The sequence below is a fragment of the Anthonomus grandis genome, chromosome 6 (assembly GCF_022605725.1).
Source record: "Anthonomus grandis grandis chromosome 6, icAntGran1.3, whole genome shotgun sequence".
NCBI classification, from domain to species: Eukaryota; Metazoa; Arthropoda; class Insecta; order Coleoptera; family Curculionidae; genus Anthonomus; species Anthonomus grandis.
In genome coordinates, this window is record NC_065551.1 from 8,413,382 (window position 1) to 8,419,686 (window position 6,305).

Here is a 6,305-nt window from a genome sequence, read left to right on the forward strand (position 1 = left end):
GTCTGCTTGGAATCATCTTGATTCTCAAGTTATCAAAAAATGTTGGAAAAACATTTTAAATGTGGTGCCATCTACACATGATGTAGACAGTGATGATGAAAATGTACCTCTTTCTGTCCTAAAACACCAATGGGACAGCACTGCTCAGAAACCCATATCTGAATCTCTTGGTCTTTTACATACATTGACACCTCAGGTATTTTTTGTCATTATATTCTGACATTGTAGAGTGGAATCAGTGTGACAATAATTTTGCAGAGGACGACATTGACGAATGTCAATCGGATGAAGCAGAAGTATTAAATGAGGTTGAGCAGGAACCCTCAAATAAAATTTCATTAGATAGGGCAATTAATGCCTTTAATATAGCGATTCTGTGGGCAGCAGAGGAAAATGAAATTGACATAAATGACGTTGTAGTCTTGAAAAATTAAGAGAGAAAGCTGTGATGTTAAAAGTAAAACAACCTAAAAAACAAACAAAAATTTCAGACTTCTTTAAGAAAAACTAATTTCTTAAAGTTTGAAATTTGTTGTATCTTTTTTTCTTGACAGTAAATAATATTTTTCAGTAAGAATATGAACTTTATGTTATGTTAATTACGTTTTGTTTCTGTGACTTTTGGTAATTATAAATGTTTAGTACACATAAAGTGTAACCTTCGTTAACGTGAATAAATCGATAATGTGAACAGCCTTTGTTTTTTTGAGTTCACGGTATTGAGTGTCTACTGTATAACTGTTATAGTTAGCCAAGAAAAAATCTAAAATTTTTGTCTCTTGCATTTTTTCGATACGATGAACCGTTTTCGAGAAAATCTGGTTGGAAAGGAAACATTATTAAACCCAATTAAACTATCAAATTAGGAAAACCAAAGTCGGCCATGATTACTTTACTTTTTGTAAAATCAAATTGTATCGAAAAAAGGCAAGAAACGACAATTTTAGATTTATTTCATAGCTAACTAGACGATGTTTAAGATTTTCAAATTTCTTATCAGAAACATAAGATGTAGGCCATTATAAGGGTCAAGCCCCCTGAATCCTTCCCTAAAATTGAGTTTAGGGGAAAGTCGGTGAATTGTGCGCATCTAAGAAAAAACCTTGGTATTTTAGTAAATGTCATATAAAAATTTGAAATTTCGCTCAGATGTTCTTCATTTTTTGTACTATAAGCCGAGCGAATCAATCAGTACCAAAAAATATATTGTAAAATTAAGGACAAGATTAAATAAAATCTTGCCGTGCGCACAATTACCCAGCCTATGCGGTTAATTGGGCGCACCAGTCAGCGTAATTGTGCGCAAGTACAACGTGGTAAATTAAAATAGTCTAACAGGAAAAATCAAGAACAAATTGCGTTATATATTTATTAGGATACAAAAGACATAAAAATAATACAAACTAAAATAATAATACAATCAACATTAGTGCAAAGGCCATGAGCCCACCTACTACAGGTTGAACATTGAAACCCATTTTCAGTTTCGTGTTTGTGACCCAATATTTTCAATATTGCGGAGGGTTGGGTTGGGTCTGGGTTGATATTGAAGATATTGGGTCACAAACACGAAACTGAAAATAAACAAAACTTGAAACATCGATAGACTGGAACGTAACAACATGGGATTTTTAAACAAACCTATGAATACTTGAAGAAATGGGCGAACATCAGTAGACAACTTGCTAATTATAGAAATCACAAGTATTTTCTTTCACAATGTAGAAGCAACCAGTGTCCTGAGGATGATTTAATATAAGTCGAAACGTCGACATTTAAGTAAACAGGTTTCTGTTTTATTTCTGACCCCATCCAACAACCCTCCGCAATATTGAAACCAATATTCATCTTTTTTGCTTGTGTCATCACAAATTATGCATCTCTCTTCATCATTTGCATCCAATTCATCATCATCACATAATTGGCTATCAGAGATATCTTCTTCAGACTCGCTCTCTTAAAAACTTTTCTTTTAACTGCCCTTTTTTACATTTACCCGAATGTTCTAAACTTAGCTTTTTCCTAATGTTTGTTTTGTTTCCTTTGCTTTTTTCTCCAAGGCTGTCTGTCTTTTTTCTTTAATGCGGCAGCTAGCAACATTTCTTTATTTGGAATTTGTGTTAAAATTTGTGACTTTTGTTTTTTTTCGACGTTGAACTTTCCCTGTACCTGATGTCCTTTGAGGAATTAGATTCAATTCCTCAAATGATAGTTCAAACTGCGAGCTAGTGGAACTGGTATTTAGAAGGGAACTTTTTTGTGCAGAAATTGAAGTAGTGGAGTCTAATTCAACTTGCTGAAAAGCTGTGGAAGTGCTTGGAACAGGTGTTTCTGGTTGAATTTTAGAGACGTTTTCCGAATTCTCTTCGTCCAGTGTTATTGCTGGCATATGATAAGTAGAGGGCGTAAAGTCTTCTTTTATAAATTTTTCTGGCTGAAAAGGCCATATTCCTGAAGCTTTAAATCCCGCTTGGGCTTTATCCATCGTGACGGCTTGAACATAGGCTTTATGGAAGAGCTCTGCTAAGTCATACGGTGTAATTTTTGGATATTGTAAGAGGTAGTTGTCACATTGTCGATTAAAAGCTGCTTTAAAAGGACCATAAAATGTTAAATCCAAAGGCTGTAAGCGATGCGAGGTATGTTATGTATTGTTAGCAGTTCAATCCCATTCAGCTTCCAGTATTCATAAATTTGTATAGAAATGTGGCTTGAGTGATTATCCAGTATTACCAAAACTGGTTGATCTGTGGAAGGCTTAACATTTTTTTTGAAATGCTGAAGCCACTCATAAAATAAATCTTCATTGCTCCATCCGGATTTAGAGTAATTATACTTCGCATGCGGCGGTCCGTTTTTCTCCAAAATGCTGGTCATGCGAGCCCTGGGAAAAATGAACATTGGAGAAACGTAGCAGGTACCAGCTGCATTAAAGCAACAAATTACAGTTACTGTTTTCCCCCTTTCAGCAGAAGTCTTTGCTCCAAATTGTTTCACTCCCTTAGATTCAGACGTTTACAAGGTTTTTGAACGATTGAAATTCCAGTTTCATCCTCGTTAAAAATGTTATCATCTTTGAAGCGATACTTTTCATAGAGTTTCTTTAGGTTAGCAAAGAATTGGTTAATCTGTTCCTCATTGAACGCAGATATTCGGTTTATGCTTGTTGGTTCAGGTTTTCTTAGCGATAACTCATTATTCCTCTTTAAAAATTGATAGTACCAATCTTTACCTGCTATTTTCGTCGTGGCGTTAAAGTTGTTTGGGATGTTGTTGGCTAATGCGAAATCATATGCTAGTCGACGAAGTTCAGTTCTGGTGACACCATGAAAGCATAAAACAAGTTTGCCATTTTTAACACATGACTTGCTAGACTCTTTTCTTGGTCTTCTGAAAAAGTAGAATGACATCCCATGTGAGGCCCACGCCCTTCATCATAGTCCTTCTTTCTTTTGCGAATGGTAGATTCAGGAATTCCAAACCTCCTTCCGGCATCTCTAATTGCGCCACCATTTTCGACAAATTTTAATGCCAATTTCATTTTTTCTGTATCCCAGGATCTCTTATTTGATTTGCGATTATATTTTGGCATCTGAAACAATTAAAAAAAAAACATTGTATTTCAACAAAAATAAATTTAAAAAGTCGGGTACCTAATTGTGCGCACCGCGCACCATTAGTTATATACCTTAGTTAAATAGCTCCACCAATAAATAAAACCACATTAATTAGTTTACACCAAATTCGGAAACAAAAACAGCTAAACTAGAAGCAGTCCAATCTCTTATTCATACACAGACAAAAATTAGAGTAAACAACCCGAATAACCGCCAAGTAAAATAACATACGCGTTGGTGGGGTTAAATGTTCCGTCGGTGGCGTTACTTCAACTAATGCCTAAGAGGTGTCACGACGTGTATGGATTCGACTAATAAACCGATTGTTTCTGTTGATGTGACGCTGCGCACTATTAGCCGCCGCGCACGATTACCCGACTCTCCCCTATATTATGTACAATGTACATTCAAGAGGCAAGTCAACTAATATAGGTATTTATTGGTGGTGAAAGAGAATTAGTTTATTTAATTTTTCTCGGATTTTTTTTTCTTTTAAACAGAACACAAAATTGTTTAAAAATAGTCCACAAAAAAGTTCCTTCACACAGTACTTCACAAGCAGCGAGTCACGCTCACAAAGTTTATTCGTTTTTATAGTGTATTTACCATTTTATAATCAAAATATAAAAAAATATGACTTCAAAACAAAAGTAACACCACAAAAATCCAAAAACAAAAAACACATGCAATGAAGCACAGAACACAAATATAGCAATGCAGCTATGTTCTCGCTAAAGAAGACCATGGCTGGGCCATGTTTTTGCTATCGATGTTTTATTTTTATACACTATCGAGACCCAGACTAAGTTTCAATTTGTAATATTTATAATTAATATCTATAAGTGAAGTAATTATTTATTTAATTTTGATTAAGTCGGTCGTCGATGTAGAAGAACACCGATGTTTTTAAGGCATCGATGTTACCTTTCTATACTCAACATCGATGTTTCATTGAAATGTCCCAGCACTAGACCATAAAAATGGCGGCCATGGTCATTAGACAATCGGCGTAGGTCACGTTTACTTTGAAACGGACATTTATTTAACATATGTTACAGGTTAATCTAAAAGATTCATGCCTATTTGCCTAACTAGAGTATTTCTTAAAATTAAGGAAATGGCTACTTTATGCAAAGTGCAGGTGGCCTTTGCGTGGAGTGTGGTGGGTTTTCTTAGGCTCCCACGGGATGTATGCTCTGCAGCAGCATTAGGAACTGCTGCTGCAGTGAGGCGAAGAACGCTTGTAGCATGGCGTTTGGTTCTGTACCTAGCCCCCGACGGCAGCTGCCTCTTGTTGCGGTGGTGCGGCAAGGCGGCTGTTGTCCTGGGTGCCCCAGGTAAACGGGCGATCCCGTCTGGCAGTTTTTGCCTTCAGGATCTGCTTGGGATTTCTAGGGCATCCCAGGTAGTTGGCTGTATGTGGGCCTCCACAGTTGGCACATGTGGCCGGCTGGTCGCGTGGCTTTGTCCACTCGGCGGTGGCGTGAAGTTGGCCACACTTCACGCACTTGTGGGCCGCCCTGCACCTGGCCTGGGCGTGTCCATGGAGCTGGCACCTGTGGCACTGTATTCTCCTGGACTTGTTTCTTTGGGCTTCTACCCTTATCTTCACGCCGCGCAGCTCCGTAAGTGAGAAGATCGACTTTTCTTCTCTCGGGAGCTGCACCAGGACCAGTGGTGTGGGCTGCCTGTTCCTGTTGAAGTACCGTCCCGCTGAGTGAGGTTGAAAGCCTAGCTTCCTCAGGTCCTCCAAGATGCTATCGGCCGACCAGTGCTCGAAGGGACCTCGGAGAACGATGTATAGCCTTCTCTCCTCTGGCAGGGAGAAGGAGTGGAACGGCACTTTTGAGAATTCCAGATAGTCCTGGGTATCACTCGATATGATTAATTCTAAATAACATTTTCAATTGTGAGTACAGCAGCGGGTTGCCTAGTTTTTGGCGATTTTTAAGCGACACGCTTGGGTATATCATCTGCATCAGGCGATATAGCTTCCTCCTTATTTAATACGCGGACAATGTATCTTATTTAAATCGTATCGGCATCCTTATTTAAACGTATTTGGTTCACTGTTTCTCAAAACCGAATTATTGTTAATTGTCTGTCTGTGTTGTTTATCATAGAATAATATATAGAGTTGTTAACTTTTACTATATAAACCCTTGCTAATTACAAACCCTCATAAAATCATCTATATCTTGATTTTTATAGACGGTTGAACCTATTAAGGTAGAAACACTGGACATAGAAGAAAATTAAAAGTCGTAAAGTAAAAATAGAAAGAAAATAAAAGTGTTTTTAACTAAATTTGTTAAGTAAACACAGGCACAAATTTAAATGAAGATCATCATTTTCATGGTATTAGGATTATAAGATTCAAGTTTACCAGAATAATAAAACAAATATTTTAAAGTGCATGCATCTATCTGAAGTTAATTGAAACTTTGTCTCATTTTAAGTGAGGATTACTTTCTTTCATACACGAAATTCGTAAAGAAATACATTAAAAATCTCAGATCTAATGCAACTATCTTAAATTCTTAACTAAATGTTACTTTTACTCTATTTTGTTTTGTAAACATAACTTCCCAGAAACTTTAATTGTTTTGTTTCCCTACAATTGGCACAACTGAAAATTGTCAGAGTGACCAACATCGAAAGGACACAATCACGCAAAATGGCGGCCAC

The 6,305-nt window shown here is 37.0% G+C and overlaps 2 protein-coding genes across 3 annotated transcripts in view; one reads left to right on the forward strand and one right to left on the reverse strand.

The window, feature by feature from the left end:
• The window catches only part of LOC126737983 (CD2 antigen cytoplasmic tail-binding protein 2 homolog), a 113,441-nt gene that overhangs the window by 72,707 nt on the left and 34,429 nt on the right, over positions 1-6,305 (forward strand). The gene's annotated exons all lie outside the window — the stretch shown is intronic.
• The window catches only part of LOC126737986 (anaphase-promoting complex subunit 15-like), an 87,397-nt gene that overhangs the window by 40,681 nt on the left and 40,411 nt on the right, over positions 1-6,305 (reverse strand). The gene's annotated exons all lie outside the window — the stretch shown is intronic.